The following is a 17,990-nucleotide window of genomic DNA, read 5'->3' as shown; positions in this document are numbered from 1 at the left end:
AATCAGAGTTAATGTCTAACCTTAACCATTCAGAGTTAATGTCTAACCTTAACCATTCAGAGTTAATGTCTAACCTTAACCAATCAGAGTTAATGTCTAACCTTAACCATTCAGAGTTAATGCCTAACCTTAACCAATCAGAGTTAATGCCTAACCTTAACCAATCAGAGTTCATGTCTAACCTTAACCATTCAGAGTTAATGCCTAACCTTAACCAATCAGAGTTAATGTCTAACCTTAACCATTCAGAGTTAATGTCTAACCTTAACCATTCAGAGTTAATGTCTAACCTTAACCAATCAGAGTTAATGTCTAACCTTAACCATTCAGAGTTAATGTCTAACCTTAACCAATCAGAGTTAATGTCTAACCTTAACCATTCAGAGTTAATGTCTAACCTTAACCAATCAGAGTTAATGCCTAACCTTAACCAATCAGAGTTAATGTCTAACCTTAACCATTCAGAGTTAATGTCTAACCTTAACCAATCAGAGTTAATGATTAACCTTAACCAATCAGAGTTAATGTCTAACCTTAACCAATCAGAGTTAATGCCTAACCTTAACCAATCAGAGTTAATGTCTAACCTTAACCATTCAGAGTTAATGCCTAACCTTAACCAATCAGAGTTAATGTCTAACCTTAACCATTCAGAGTTAATGTCTAACCTTAACCATTCAGAGTTAATGCCTAACCTTAACCATTCAGAGTTAATTTCTAACCTTAACCATTCAGAGTTAATGACTAACCTTAACCAATCAGAGTTAATGTCTAACCTTAACCATTCAGAGTTAATGTCTAACCTTAACCATTCAGAGTTAATTTCTAACCTTAACCATTCAGAGTTAATGTCTAACCTTAACCATTCAGAGTTAATGACTAACCTTAATCCTAACCTTAACCAATCAGAGTTAATGACTAACTTTAACCAATCAGAGTTAATGTCTAACCTTATTAACCAATCACAGTTAATGCTTTATAGCACAGAGATATACAGTATACTGTAGGTCTATAGAGAACACAGAGATAAACAGCATACTGTAGGTCTATAGAGAACACAGAGATATACAGTATACTGTAGGTCGATAGAGAACACAGAGATACATAGTATACTGTAGGTCTATAGAGAACACAGAGATATACAGTATACTGTCGGTCTATAGAGAACACAGAGATATACAGGTCTATAGAGAACACAGAGATATACAGTATACTGTAGGTCTATAGAGAACACAGAGATATACAGGTCTATAGAGAACACAGAGATATACAGGTCTATAGAGAACACAGAGATATACAGTACACTGTAGATCTATAGAGAACACAGAGATATACAGTATACTCTAGGTCTATAGAGAACACAGAGATATACAGTATACTGTAGGTCTATAGAGAACACAGAGATATACAGGTCTATAGAGAACACAGAGATATACAGTACACTGTAGATCTATAGAGAACACAGAGATATACAGTATACTGTAGGTCTATAGAGAACACAGACATATACAGTATACTGTAGGTCTATAGAGAACACAGAGATATAAAGTATACTGTAGGTCTATAGAGAACACAGAGATATACAGGTCTATAGAGAACACAGAGATATACAGGTCTATAGAGAACACAGAGATATATAGTATACTGTAGGTCTATAGAGAACACAAAGATATACAGTATACTCTAGGTCTATAGAGAACACAGAGATATACAGTATACTGTAGGTCTATAGAGAACACAGAGATATACAGTATACTGTAGGTCTATAGAGAACACAGAGATATACAGTATACTGTAGGTCTATAGAGAACACAGAGATATACAGGTCTGTAGACAACACAGAGATATACAGTATACTGTAGGTCGATAGAGAACACAGAGATATACAGTATACTGTAGGTCGATAGAGAACACAGAGATACATAGTATACTGTAGGTCTATAGAGAACACAAAGATATACAGGTCTATAGAGAACACAGAGACAGAATTGATATTCAACTGAATTGGAAAAAGAAAGTGACAAAATATGAATGAAATTACATTTATCTTTCTCTCTTTTCCTCTCCAGCTTTCTCTTTCTTCCTAACCCTTCTTTACTCTCTCTCTCTCTCTCTCTTCTAGTCTCTCTCTTTCTGATCTCTCTCTCTTCTTTTCTTTCTCTCTGATCTCTCTCCTCTTTTCTCTCTTTCTCTCTTCTTTTCTCTCTCTCTGTTCTCTCTCTCTTCTTTTATCTCTGTCTCTCTGTTCTCTCTCTCTCTTCTGTTCTCTCTTTCTCTCTTCTTTTCTCTCTGTCTCTCTGTTCTCCCTCTCTCTCTTCTTTTCTCTCTGTTCTCTCTCTCTTCTTTTCTCTCTTTCTCTTTTCTCTCTCTCTTCTTTTCTCTCTCTTTTCTCTCTCTCTCTCTTCTTTTCCCTCTCTCTGTTCTGTCTCTCTCTCATTCTTCTTCTCTCTCTCTCTAGCTCTCTCTCTCTCTTCTCTCTCTCTCTTCTTCTCTCTCTCTCTTCTCAGACACTGTCCCTCAACTTATGGCAGGCAGCAATGTAGTGCGCTGCCAACCCACAGCTCTCTGCGTCCTCCCCCAACAGGACGGGTAGCCTATCCTCATCAGAGAGGTCTTTGAAACCTTGAATAAGGGTTTCAAATTTGGGAAAAGAACACTCTCTAATTGTTTTATATTTTTGACATTTTGTCAGGAAATGCAGCTCTGTCTCAGGTTCTGCTGTTGTGCAGTGGTTGCACAGCCTTTCCTCTACAGGGAGCCAGGTGTTCCTGTGTCTACCCTTCTCAATGGCAAGGCTGTACTTTGTCATAGTTTTTTTAAGGTTTTGATCAGTAACCATGGTCAAATATTTAGCCACAGTGTACTGTCGATTTAGGGCCAGATAGCACTGCATTTCGCTTTGTGTTTGTGCTTGTGTTTCCCAATAAGCAATATAGTTTTGTTTTGACTGTGTTGTAATTTGGTTTATCCTGATTGATTCAGTGTGTTAGTAGAACAGGTTTGTGAACTCAGCCCCAGGACCAGCTGGATGAGGGGACTGAGGCTTCAGTGTGTTAGTAGAACAGGTTAGTGAACTCAGCCCCAGGACCAGCTGGATGAGGGGACTGAGGCTTCAGTGTGTTAGTAGAACAGGTTTGTGAACTCAGCCCCAGGACCAGCTGGATGAGGGGACTGAGGCTTCAGTGTGTTAGTAGAACAGGTTTGTGAACTCAGCCCCAGGACCAGCTGGATGAGGGGACTGAGGCTTCAGTGTGTTAGTAGAACAGGTTTGTGAACTCAGCCCCAGGACCAGCTGGATGAGGGGACTGAGGCTTCAGTGTGTTAGTAGAACAGGTTTGTGAACTCAGCCCCAGGACCAGCTGGATGAGGGGACTGAGGCTTCAGTGTGTTAGTAGAACAGGTTTGTGAACTCAGCCCCAGGACCAGCTGGACGAGGGGACTGAGGCTTCAGTGTGTTAGTAGAACAGGTTAGTGAACTCAGCCCCAGGACCAGCTGGATGAGGGGACTGAGGCTTCAGTGTGTTAGTAGAACAGGTTTGTGAACTCAGCCCCAGGACCAGCTGGATGAGGGGACTGAGGCTTCAGTGTGTTAGTAGAACAGGTTTCTGAACTCAGCCCCAGGACCAGCTGGATGAGGGGACTGAGGCTTCAGTGTGTTAGTAGAACAGGTTTGTGAACTCAGCCCCAGGACCAGCTGGATGAGGGGACTCTTTTCTTTGCTCAGCTCTTGGCATTGCAGGACTTGGTAGTGATATGAGAGGGTGGTCACTGTATTTTAGATGTTTCCAAAACTTAATTGGTCTTTTTTGAGTTTTTATTATTAGTGGATATTGGCCTAAATCTGCCCTGCATGCATTGTTTGTAGTTTTCCTCTGGACATGTAGGAGAATCTTACAGAACTCTGCATGCAGGGTTTCAATGGGGTGTTTGTCCCATTTGATGAAATCTTGTTTTGCAGGTGGACCCCACACCTCGCTGCCATAAAGTGGACCCCACACCTCGCTGCCATAAAGTGGACCCCACACCTCGCTGCCATAAAGTGGACCCCACACCTCGCTGCCATAAAGTGGACCCCACACCTCGCTGCCATAAAGTGGACCTCACACCTCGCTGCCATAAAGTGGACCTCACACCTCGCTGCCATAAAGTGGACCCCACACCTCGCTGCCATAAAGTGGACTCCACACCTCGCTGCCATAAAGTGGACCCCACACCTCGCTGCCATAAAGTGGACCCCACACCTCGCTGCCATAAAGTGGACCCCACACCTCGCTGCCATAAAGTGGACCCCACACCTCGCTGCAATAAAGTGGACCCCACACCTCGCTGCCATAAAGTGGACCCCACACCTCGCTGCCATAAAGTGGACCCCACACCTCGCTGCCATAAAGTGGACCCGACACCTCACTGCCATAAAGTGGACCCCACACCTCGCTGCCATAAAGTGGACGCCACACCTCGCTGCCATAAAGTGGACCCCACACCTCGCTGCCATAAAGTGGACCCCACACCTCGCTGCCATAAAGTGGACCCCACACCTCGCTGCCATAAAGTGGACCTCACACCTCGCTGCCATAAAGTGGACCCCACACCTCGCTGCCATAAAGTGGACCCCACACCTCGCTGCCATAAAGTGGACCCCACACCTCACTGCCATAAAGTGGACCCCACACCTCACTGCCATAAAGTGGACCTCACACCTCGCTGCCATAAAGTGGACCCCACACCTCGCTGCCATAAAGTGGACCCCACACCTCGCTGCCATAAAGTGGACCCCACACCTCGCTGCCATAAAGTGGACCCCACATCTCGCTGCCATAAAGTTGACCTCACATCTCGCTGCCATAAAGTGGACCTCACACCTCGCTGCCATAAAGTGGACCCCACACCTCACTGCCATAAAGTGGACCTCACACCTCGCTGCCATAAAGTGGACCCCACACCTCGCTGCCATAAAGTGGACCTCACACCTCGCTGCCATAAAGTGGACCCCACACCTCACTGCCATAAAGTGGACCCCACACCTCGCTGCCATAAAGTGGACCTCACACCTCGCTGCCATAAAGTGGACCTCACACCTCGCTGCCATAAAGTGGACCCCACACCTCACTGCCATAAAGTGGACCCCACACCTCACTGCCATAAAGTGGACCCCACACCTCACTGCTATAAAGTGGACCCCACACCTCGCTGCCATAAAGTGGACCCCACACCTCACTGCCATAAAGTGGACCCCACACCTCACTGCCATAAAGTGGACCTCACACCTCGCTGCCATAAAGTGGACCCCACACCTCACTGCCATAAAGTGGACCTCACACCTCGCTGCCATAAAGTGGACCCCACACCTCGCTGCCATAAAGTGGACCTCACACCTCGCTGCCATAAAGTGGACCCCACACCTCACTGCCATAAAGTGGACCTCACACCTCGCTGCCATAAAGTGGACCCCACACCTCGCTGCCATAAAGTGGACCTCACACCTCGCTGCCATAAAGTGGACCCCACACCTCACTGCCATAAAGTGGACCCCACACCTCACTGCCATAAAGTGGACCTCACACCTCGCTGCCATAAAGTGGACCCCACACCTCGCTGCCATAAAGTGGACCCCACACTGCCATAAAGTGGACACTGCCATAAAGTGGACCCCACACCTCACTGCCATAAAGTGGACCCCACACCTCGCTGCCATAAAGTGGACCCCACACCTCACTGCCATAAAGTGGACCCCACACCTCACTGCCATAAAGTGGACCCCACACCTCGCTGCCATAAAGTGGACCTCACACCTCGCTGCCATAAAGTGGACCCCACACCTCACTGCCATAAAGTGGACTCCACACCTCACTGCCATAAAGTGGACCCCACACCTCACTGCCATAAAGTGGACCTCACACCTCACTGCCATAAAGTGGACCCCACACCTCACTGCCATAAAGTGGACCCCACACCTCACTGCCATAAAGTGGACCCCACACCTCACTGCCATAAAGTGCAATTGGTTCAATGACATATTCAATTAGTTTTAGCCAAATTTTAACCGGTATTTCAATTTGAATTCTCTTTTTAATGGCGTAGAGCCCTGTGTGCTTTCTCTCTCAGTTCATTCAGCTCACCTCATTAAGGTGTCCAGTTAAGCTTATTTTTAAACCTCAGTAATTGTAGTGTGTGCAATACTCTATATATGTTGTACCAATTGAGATCTTTGGTCTCATTCCCTGAGATCTGGATCTTCTCTGGAAAATCATTATTTTAGTATTTTTGGGGTTTACTGCCAGGGCCCAGTTCTGGCAGTACTGCTCTAGCAGGTCCAGGCTCTGCTGTAGGCCATGTGCTGTGGGGGTTTACTGCCAGGGCCCAGGTCTGGCAGTACTGCTCTAGCAGGTCCAGGCTCTGCTGTAGGCCATGTGCTGTGGGGGTTTACTGCCAGGGCCCAGGTCTGGCAGTACTGCTCTAGCAGGTCCAGGCTCTGCTGTAGGCCAGGTGCTGTGGGGGTTTACTGCCAGGGCCCAGGTCTGGCAGTACTGCTCTAGCAGGTCCAGGCTCTGCTGTAGGCCATGTGCTGTGGGGGTTTACTGCCAGGGCCCAGGTCTGGCAGTACTGCTCTAGCAGGTCCAGGCTCTGCTGTAGGCCATGTGCTGTGCGGGGTTTACTGCCAGGGCCCAGGTCTGGCAGTACTGCTCTAGCAGGTCCAGGCTCTGCTGTAGGCCATGTGCTGTGGGGGTTTACTGCCAGGGCCCAGGTCTGGCAGTACTGCTCTAGCAGGTCCAGGCTCTGCTGTAGGCCATGTGCTGTGGGGGTTTACTGCCAGGGCCCAGGTCTGGCAGTACTGCTCTAGCAGGTCCAGGCTCTGCTGTAGGCCATGTGCTGTGGGGGTTTACTGCCAGGGCCCAGGTCTGGAAGTACTGCTCTAGCAGGTCCAGGCTCTGCTGTAGGCCATGTGCTGTGGGGGTTTACTGCCAGGGCCCAGGTCTGGCAGTACTGCTCTAGCAGGTCCAGGCTCTGCTGTAGGCCATGTGCTGTGGGGGTTTACTGCCAGGGCCCAGGTCTGGCAGTACTGCTCTAGCAGGTCCAGGCTCTGCTGTAGGCCATGTGCTGTGGGGGTTTACTGCCAGGGCCCAGGTCTGGAAGTACTGCTCTAGCAGGTCCAGGCTCTGTTGTAGGCCATGTGCTGTGGGTGACAGAAGGAATAGGTCATCTGAGAAGAGTAGGCATTTAACTTCTGAATTGTGGAGACTAACACCAGGGGCTGAGGATTTTTCTAGAATATTGGCCAATTCGTTGTTGTAAATATTGAAGACTGCAGATTACAACCCTGACGAAGGCCCCGTCCCTGGCGAAGGCCCCGCCCCTGACGAAGGCCCCGCCCCTGACGAAGGCCCCGCCCCTGACGAAGGCCCCGCCCCTGGCGAAGGCCCCGCCCCTGGCGAAGGCCCCGTCCCTGGCGAAGGCCCCGCCCCTGACGAAGGCCCCGCCCCTGACGAAGGCCCCGCCCCTGGCGAAGGCCCCGCCCCTGACGAAGGCCCCGCCCCTGGTTAAAGAATTCTGTTCTTTTCTTGCCAATTTTAATGCTGCGCGTATTGCCAGTATACATTGATTTAATTATGTCATGTGTTTTACACCCTACAACACTTTCAATCGAATCAATTCAAATCAAATGTATTTATATAGCCCTTCTTACATCAGCTGATATCTCAAAGTGCTGTACAGAAACCCAGCCTAAAACCCCAAACAGCGAGCAATGCAGGTGTAGAAGCACGGTGGCTAGGAAAAACTCCCTAGAAAAGGACAAAACCTAGGAAGAAACCTAGAGAGGAACCAGGCTATGTGGGGTGGCCAGTCCTCTTCTGGCTGTGCCGGGTGGAGATTATAACAGATCATGGCCAAGATAACTTCAATAACTTTGTAGAACAGTACTGTATGCCAAATAGAATCAAATGCTTTTTGGAAGTCGATAAAGCAAGCGTATATTTTGGTGGACATGTTTATCTATCAGGGTGTGCAGGGTGTAAATATGATCAGTTTTGGTATAAATCCAATTTGGCTTTTACTCAAGACATTATGCTTATTCAGGAAGTTTAGAACTCTGACATTTATAATACTACAGAAAACCTTCCCCAGGTTACTGTTCACACAAATGCCTCTGTAATTGTTAGGGTCAAATTTGGCTCCGTTTTTAAAGATTGGGGTTATGAGTCCTTGATTCCAGATGTCAGGGAAATAACCTACACTCAGGATCAAATTAAACCGTTTTAATAAAGCCAATTGAAATGTTGCACTAGTGAGTTTGAGCATATTATGGATGCCATCAGGTCCACATGCTTTTTTAAATTTGAGGGTCTGAAGTTTCTTATAGAGCTCCTGGTCAGTAATAGTTTAGTTTCTTATAGAGCTCCTGGTCAGTAATAGTTTAGTTTCTTATAGAGCTCCTGGTCAGTAATAGTTTAGTTTCTTATAGAAACATGTTTGTGTTTATGAGTGAGTGAATGTGGTATCCAGAAAGTTATCTCAGAGTGTTTGGATATTTTGGTTACTGGTTGCTTTCTGGTTTTCTTCTGTGCTGTTTTGGGCCCATCTGTATGAATGTCTGATGTTGTACAGCTCACTGGGCTGTGAATGTGTGGTTGTTTCCATGTCTGTTCTTTTGAGGAACAACGTCATTTGTCTGTGATCAGACAGAGGTGTTAGTGGCTTGACAGTGAATGAGCTGAGAGAGAAAGGGTCAATGTCTGTGATCATATAGTCCAGTGTACTGTGGCCAAGAGGTGATCAGTAGGTGAATCTCCCCAAAGAGACCCCCCCTGTAACCTACCATTGACAAAGTACAGACCCAGGCTTCTACAGAGCTGCAACAGATCCCTTCCGTTGTTGTTGACGGTGTCGTCACTGTTGTTCCTATGGGGGAGATTAAGACAGTTAGAGACACTATGGCCTGTAATAAAATTGTCCCCTCGTGTGCTCATTAGATCAAGTAGTGTTCCTGTGCGCGCATTTGTGTCCCCACAGATGAGGACATTTCCCTGGGCCTCTCTCTCTCTCTATCTATCTCATTCTCTCTCTCTCTCTCTCTCTCTCTCTCTCTCTCTCTCTCTCTCTCTCTCTCTCTCTCTCTCTGTTCTCTCTCTCTTTTCTCTTTTCTCTCTCTCTCTCTCTCTCTCTCTGTTCTCTATCTTCTCTCTCTCTCTTCTTTTCTCTCTCTCTCTCTCTCCTGTGCTCGTTAGATCAGGTAGTTTTCCTGTGCGCACATTTGTGTCCTCTCAGATCTCTCTCTCTCTCTCTCTTCTTCTCTCTCTCTCTTATTTTCTCTCTCTCTCTCTGTTCTCTCTCTGTGTGTTCTCTCTCTTCTTTTCTCTCTCTCTCTATTATTTTCTCTCTCTGATTTCAATCTCTTTGGCATAGCTGACTGACAAGCCTGGTTCTGTGTGAGGTGACAGTCGTGTGGTCTCCCTGATATAGTGTTGAGTAACAGATAAAGGAGACGAGGGAGGGAGGGAGGGAGGGACGGAGGGGGAGCGCTGGAGGGAGGGAGGGAGGGAGGGAGGGAGGGAGGGAGGGAGGGAGGGAGGGAGGGAGGGAGGGAGGGAGGGAGGGAGGGAGGGAGGGAGGGAGGGAGGGAGGGAGGGAGGGAGGGAGGGAGGGAGGGAGGGAGGGACTTATTTAAGGAACACAAATAGCTTCTTACACAAAGACACCTGGTCCTTTAGTAGGAAAATTCCACACTTTTATCTCAACCAGACACCGTAGAAATTAGCTGAACAAACCAGACTGGCATAACAATTCAATTACATCCACAGAGTTTAATAACGGTTTGATGTGTATTATTACTGTTACTGTATTATTACATCCACAGGGTTTAATAACGGTTTGATGTGTATTACTACTGTTACTGTATTATTACATCCACAGTGGGTTTAATAACGGTTTGATGTATATTACTACTGTTACTGTATTATTACATCCACAGGGTTTGATGTGTATTACTACTGTTACTGTATTATTACATCCACAGAGGGTTTAATAACGGTTTGATATGCATTACTACTGTTACTGTATTATTACATCCACAGAGGGTTTAATAACGGTTTGATATGCATTACTACTGTTACTGTATTATTACATCCACAGGGTTTGATGTGTATTACTACTGTTACTGTATTATTACATCCACAGAGGGTTTAATAACAGTTTGATGTATATTACTACTGTTACTGTATTATTACATCCACAGAGGGTTTAATAACGGTTTAATGTGTATTACTACTGTTACTGTATTATTACATCCACAGAGGGTTTAATAACGGTTTGATGTGTATTACTACTGTTACTGTATTATTACATCCACAGAGGGTTTAATAACGGTTTGATGTGTATTACTACTGTTACTGTATTATTACATCCACAGAGGGTTTAATAACGGTTTGATATGCATTACTACTGTTACTGTATTATTACATCCACAGAGGGTTTAATAACGGTTTGATGTGTATTACTACTGTTACTGTATTATTACATCCACAGAGGGTTTAATAACGGTTTGATGTGTATTACTACTGTTACTGTATTATTACATCCACAGGGTTTAATAACGGTTTGATATGTATTACTACTGTAACTGTATTATTACATCCACAGAGGGTTTAATAACGGTTTGATATGTATTACTACTGTTACTGTATTATTACATCCACAGAGGGTTTAATAACAGTTTGATGTGTATTATTACTGTATTATTACATCCACAGAGGGTTTAATAACGGTTTGATGTGTATTATTACTGTATTATTACATCCACAGAGGGTTTAATAACGGTTTGATGTGTATTACTACTGTATTATTACATCCACAGGGTTTAATAACGGTTTGATATGCATTACTACTGTTACTGTATTATTACATCCACAGGGTTTGATGTGTATTACTACTGTTACTGTATTATTACATCCACAGAGGGTTTAATAACGGTTTAATGTGTGTTACTGTATTATTACATCCACAGGGTTTAATAACGGTTTGATATGTATTACTATTGTTACTGTATTATTACATCCACAGGGTTTAATAACGGTTTGATGTATATTACTACGGTTACTGTATTATTACATCCACAGAGGGTTTAATCACGGTTTGATGTATATTACTACTGTATTATTACATCCACAGAGGGTTTAATAACGGTTTGATATGTATTACTACTGTTACTGTATTATTACATCCACAGGGTTTAATAACGGTTTGATGTGTATTACTACTGTTACTGTATTATTACATCCACAGGGTTTAATAACGGTTTGATGTATATTACTACTGTTACTGTATTATTACATCCACAGAGGGTTTAATAACGGTTTGATGTATATTACTACGGTTACTGTATTATTACATCCACAGAGGGTTTAATCACGGTTTGATGTATATTACTACTGTATTATTACATCCACAGAGGGTTTAATAACGGTTTGATATGTATTACTACTGTTACTGTATTATTACATCCACAGGGTTTAATAACGGTTTGATATGCATTACTACTGTTACTGTATTATTACATCCACAGAGGGTTTAATAACGGTTTGATATGCATTACTACTGTTACTGTATTATTACATCCACAGGGTTTGATGTGTATTACTACTGTTACTGTATTATTACATCCACAGAGGGTTTAATAACAGTTTGATGTATATTACTACTGTTACTGTATTATTACATCCACAGAGGGTTTAATAACGGTTTAATGTGTATTACTACTGTTACTGTATTATTACATCCACAGAGGGTTTAATAACGGTTTGATGTGTATTACTACTGTTACTGTATTATTACATCCACAGAGGGTTTAATAACGGTTTGATATGCATTACTACTGTTACTGTATTATTACATCCACAGAGGGTTTAATAACGGTTTGATGTGTATTACTACTGTTACTGTATTATTACATCCACAGAGGGTTTAATAACGGTTTGATATGTTTTACTACTGTTACTGTATTATTACATCCACAGGGTTTAATAACGGTTTGATGTGTATTACTACTGTTACTGTATTATTACATGCACAGGGTTTGATGTGTATTACTACTGTTACTGTATTATTACATCCACAGGGTTTAATAACGGTTTGATGTGTATTACTACTGTTACTGTATTATTACATCCACAGGGTTTAATAACGGTTTGATGTGTATTACTACTGTTACTGTATTATTACATCCACAGAGGGTTTAATAACGGTTTGATATGTATTACTACTGTTACTGTATTATTACATCCACAGGGTTTAATAACGGTTTGATGTATATTACTACTGTATTATTACATCCACAGGGTTTAATAACGGTTTGATGTGTATTACTACTGTATTATTACATCCACAGGGTTTAATAACGGTTTGATATGCATTACTACTGTATTATTACATCCACAGAGGGTTTAATAACGGTTTAATGTGTGTTACTACTGTTACTGTATTATTACATCCACAGGGTTTAATAACGGTTTGATGTGTATTACTACTGTTACTGTATTATTACATCCACAGAGGGTTTAATAACGGTTTGATGTGTATTACTACTGTTACTGTATTATTACATCCACAGGGTTTAATAACGGTTTGATGTGTGTTACTGTATTATTAAATCCACAGAGGGTTTAATAACGGTTTGATGTGTATTACTACTGTTACTGTATTATTACATCCACAGGGTTTAATAACGGTTTGATGTGTATTACTACTGTTACTGTATTATTACATCCACAGAGGGTTTAATAACGGTTTGATGTGTATTACTACTGTTACTGTATTATTACATCCACAGGGTTTAATAACGGTTTGATGTGTATTACTACTGTTACTGTATTATTACATCCACAGGGTTTAATAACGGTTTGATATGTTTTACTACTGTTACTGTATTATTACATCCACAGGGTTTAATAACGGTTTGATGTGTATTACTACTGTTACTGTATTATTACATCCACAGGGTTTAATAACGGTTTGATGTGTATTACTACTGTATTATTACATCCACAGAGGGTTTAATAACGGTTTAATGTGTATTACTACTGTATTATTACATCCACAGGGTTTAATAACGGTTTAATGTGTATTACTACTGTTACTGTATTATTACATCCACAGAGGGTTTAATAACGGGTTGATATGTATTACTACTGTTACTGTATTATTACATCCACAGGGTTTAATAACGGTTTGATGTGCATTACTACTGTTACTGTATTATTACATCCACAGAGGGTTTAATAACGGTTTGATGTGTATTACTACTGTTACTGTATTATTACATCCACAGAGGGTTTAATAACGGTTTGATATGCATTACTACTGTTACTGTATTATTACATCCACAGAGGGTTTAATAACGGTTTGATGTGTATTACTACTGTTACTGTATTATTACATCCACAGAGGGTTTAATAACGGTTTGATGTGTACTTACTACTGTTACTGTATTATTACATCCACAGGGTTTAATAACGGTTTGATATGTATTACTACTGTTACTGTATTATTACATCCACAGAGGGTTTAATAACGGTTTGATATGTATTACTACTGTTACTGTATTATTACATCCACAGAGGGTTTAATAACGGTTTGATGTGTATTATTACTGTATTATTACATCCACAGAGGGTTTAATAACGGTTTGATGTGTATTATTACTGTATTATTACATCCACAGAGGGTTTAATAACGGTTTGATGTGTATTACTACTGTATTATTACATCCACAGGGTTTAATAACGGTTTGATATGCATTACTACTGTTACTGTATTATTACATCCACAGGGTTTGATGTGTATTACTACTGTTACTGTATTATTACATCCACAGAGGGTTTAATAACGGTTTAATGTGTGTTACTGTATTATTACATCCACAGGGTTTAATAACGGTTTGATATGTATTACTATTGTTACTGTATTATTACATCCACAGGGTTTAATAACGGTTTGATGTATATTACTACGGTTACTGTATTATTACATCCACAGAGGGTTTAATCACGGTTTGATGTATATTACTACTGTATTATTACATCCACAGAGGGTTTAATAACGGTTTGATATGTATTACTACTGTTACTGTATTATTACATCCACAGGGTTTAATAACGGTTTGATGTGTATTACTACTGTTACTGTATTATTACATCCACAGGGTTTAATAACGGTTTGATGTATATTACTACTGTTACTGTATTATTACATCCACAGAGGGTTTAATAACGGTTTGATGTATATTACTACTGTTACTGTATTATTACATCCACAGGGTTTAATAACGGTTTGATGTATATTACTACTGTTACTGTATTATTACATCCACAGAGGGTTTAATAACGGTTTGATGTGTATTACTACTGTTACTGTATTATTACATCCACAGGGTTTAATAACGGTTTGATGTATATTACTACTGTTACTGTATTATTACATCCACAGAGGGTTTAATAACGGTTTGATATGTATTACTACTGTTACTGTATTATTACATCCACAGAGGGTTTAATAACGGTTTGATGTGTATTATTACTGTATTATTACATCCACAGAGGGTTTAATAACGGTTTGATGTGTATTATTACTGTATTATTACATCCACAGAGGGTTTAATAATGGTTTGATGTGTATTATTACTGTATTATTACATCCACAGAGGGTTTAATAACGGTTTGATGTGTATTACTACTGTATTATTACATCCACAGGGTTTAATAACGGTTTGATGTGCATTACTACTGTTACTGTATTATTACATCCACAGGGTTTGATGTGTATTACTACTGTTACTGTATTATTACATCCATAGAGGGTTTAATAACGGTTTAATGTGTGTTACTGTATTATTACATCCACAGGGTTTAATAACGGTTTGATATGTATTACTATTGTTACTGTATTATTACATCCACAGGGTTTAATAACGGTTTAATGTGTATTACTACTGTTACTGTATTATTACATCCACAGAGGGTTTAATAACGGGTTGATATGTATTACTACTGTTACTGTATTATTACATCCAGAGGGTTTAATAACGGTTTGATGTGCATTACTACTGTTACTGTATTATTACATCCACAGGGTTTAATAACGGTTTAATGTGTATTACTACTGTTACTGTATTATTACATCCACAGGGTTTAATAACGGTTTGATATGCATTACTACTGTTACTGTATTATTACATCCACAGAGGGTTTAATAACGGTTTGATGTGTATTACTACTGTTACTGTATTATTACATCCACAGAGGGTTTAATAACGGTTTGATGTGTATTACTACTGTTACTGTATTATTACATCCACAGGGTTTAATAACGGTTTGATATGTATTACTACTGTTACTGTATTATTACATCCACAGAGGGTTTAATAACGGTTTGATATGTATTACTACTGTTACTGTATTATTACATCCACAGAGGGTTTAATAACGGTTTGATGTGTATTATTACTGTATTATTACATCCACAGAGGGTTTAATAACGGTTTGATGTGTATTATTACTGTATTATTACATCCACAGAGGGTTTAATAACGGTTTGATGTGTATTACTACTGTATTATTACATCCACAGGGTTTAATAACGGTTTGATATGCATTACTACTGTTACTGTATTATTACATCCACAGGGTTTGATGTGTATTACTACTGTTACTGTATTATTACATCCACAGAGGGTTTAATAACGTTTAATGTGTGTTACTGTATTATTACATCCACAGGGTTTAATAACGGTTTGATATGTATTACTATTGTTACTGTATTATTACATCCACAGGGTTTAATAACGGTTTGATGTATATTACTACTGTTACTGTATTATTACATCCACAGAGGGTTTAATAACGGTTTGATGTATATTACTACTGTATTATTACATCCACAGAGGTTTAATAACGGTTTGATATGTATTACTACTGTTACTGTATTATTACATCCACAGGGTTTAATAACGGTTTGATGTGTATTACTACTGTTACTGTATTATTACATCCACAGGGTTTAATAACGGTTTGATGTATATTACTACTGTTACTGTATTATTACATCCACAGAGGGTTTAATAACGGTTTGATGTATATTACTACTGTTACTGTATTATTACATCCACAGGGTTTAATAACGGTTTGATGTATATTACTACTGTTACTGTATTATTACATCCACAGAGGGTTTAATAACGGTTTGATGTGTATTACTACTGTTACTGTATTATTACATCCACAGGGTTTAATAACGGTTTGATGTATATTACTACTGTTACTGTATTATTACATCCACAGGGTTTAATAACGGTTTGATATGTATTACTACTGTTACTGTATTATTACATCCACAGAGGGTTTAATAATGGTTTGATGTGTATTATTACTGTATTATTACATCCACAGAGGGTTTAATAACGGTTTGATGTGTATTATTACTGTATTATTACATCCACAGAGGGTTTAATAATGGTTTGATGTATATTACTGTATTATTACATCCACAGAGGGTTTAATAACGGTTTGATGTGTATTACTACTGTATTATTACATCCACAGGGTTTAATAACGGTTTGATGTGCATTACTACTGTTACTGTATTATTACATCCACAGGGTTTGATGTGTATTACTACTGTTACTGTATTATTACATCCATAGAGGGTTTAATAACGGTTTAATGTGTGTTACTGTATTATTACATCCACAGGGTTTAATAACGGTTTGATATGTATTACTATTGTTACTGTATTATTACATCCACAGGGTTTAATAACGGTTTGATGTATATTACTACGGTTACTGTATTATTACATCCACAGAGGGTTTAATCACGGTTTGATGTATATTACTACTGTATTATTACATCCACAGAGGGTTTAATAACGGTTTGATATGTATTACTACTGTTACTGTATTATTACATCCACAGGGTTTAATAACGGTTTGATGTGTATTACTACTGTTACTGTATTATTACATCCACAGGGTTTAATAACGGTTTGATGTATATTACTACTGTTACTGTATTATTACATCCACAGAGGGTTTAATAACGGTTTGATGTATATTACTACTGTTACTGTATTATTACATCCACAGGGTTTAATAACGGTTTGATGTATATTACTACTGTTACTGTATTATTACATCCACGGAGGGTTTAATAACGGTTTGATGTGTATTACTACTGTTACTGTATTATTACATCCACAGGGTTTAATAACGGTTTGATGTATATTACTACTGTTACTGTATTATTACATCCACAGGGTTTAATAACGGTTTGATGTATATTACTACTGTTACTGTATTATTACATCCACAGAGGGTTTAATAACGGTTTGATGTATATTACTACTGTATTATTACATCCCCAGGGTTTAATAACAGTTTGATGTATTACTACTGTTACTGTATTATTACATCCACAGGGTTTAATAACGGTTTGATGTATATTACTACTGTTACTGTATTATTACATCCACAGAGGGTTTAATAACGGTTTGATGTGTATTACTACTGTTACTGTATTATTACATCCACAGGGTTTAATAACGGTTTGATGTATATTACTACTGTTACTGTATTATTACATCCACAGAGGGTTTAATAACGGTTTGATGTATATTACTACTGTTACTGTATTATTACATCCACAGGGTTTAATAACGGTTTGATGTATATTACTACTGTTACTGTATTATTACATCCACAGAGGGTTTAATAACGGTTTGATGTGTATTACTACTGTTACTGTATTATTACATCCACAGGGTTTAATAACGGTTTGATGTATATTACTACTGTTACTGTATTATTACATCCACAGGGTTTAATAATGGTTTGATGTATATTACTACTGTTACTGTATTATTACATCCACAGGGTTTAATAACGGTTTGATGTATATTACTACTGTTACTGTATTATTACATCCACAGAGGGTTTAATAACGGTTTGA

General features: G+C 40.1%; 1 long non-coding RNA gene across 1 annotated transcript; it reads right to left on the bottom strand.

Annotated features, from left to right (window-relative positions):
• Positions 1 to 3,913: 3,913 nt before the first annotated feature.
• On the bottom strand, positions 3,914 to 6,098 carry LOC127918973 (uncharacterized). Its single transcript, XR_008101601.1, has 4 exons — positions 5,982 to 6,098; positions 5,241 to 5,483; positions 4,883 to 5,105; positions 3,914 to 4,126 (listed from the first exon to the last, which is right to left on the bottom strand). It is a non-coding gene; the product is annotated as an uncharacterized LOC127918973 (long non-coding RNA).
• Between the last annotated feature and the right edge of the window lie 11,892 nt (positions 6,099 to 17,990).

This window comes from Oncorhynchus keta, unplaced genomic scaffold, assembly GCF_023373465.1.
Source record: "Oncorhynchus keta strain PuntledgeMale-10-30-2019 unplaced genomic scaffold, Oket_V2 Un_contig_15420_pilon_pilon, whole genome shotgun sequence".
Taxonomy (NCBI): domain Eukaryota; kingdom Metazoa; phylum Chordata; class Actinopteri; order Salmoniformes; family Salmonidae; genus Oncorhynchus; species Oncorhynchus keta.
The sequence above is the reverse complement of the archived record's forward strand: the minus strand, read 5'-3'. Positions and strand labels throughout refer to the sequence as shown.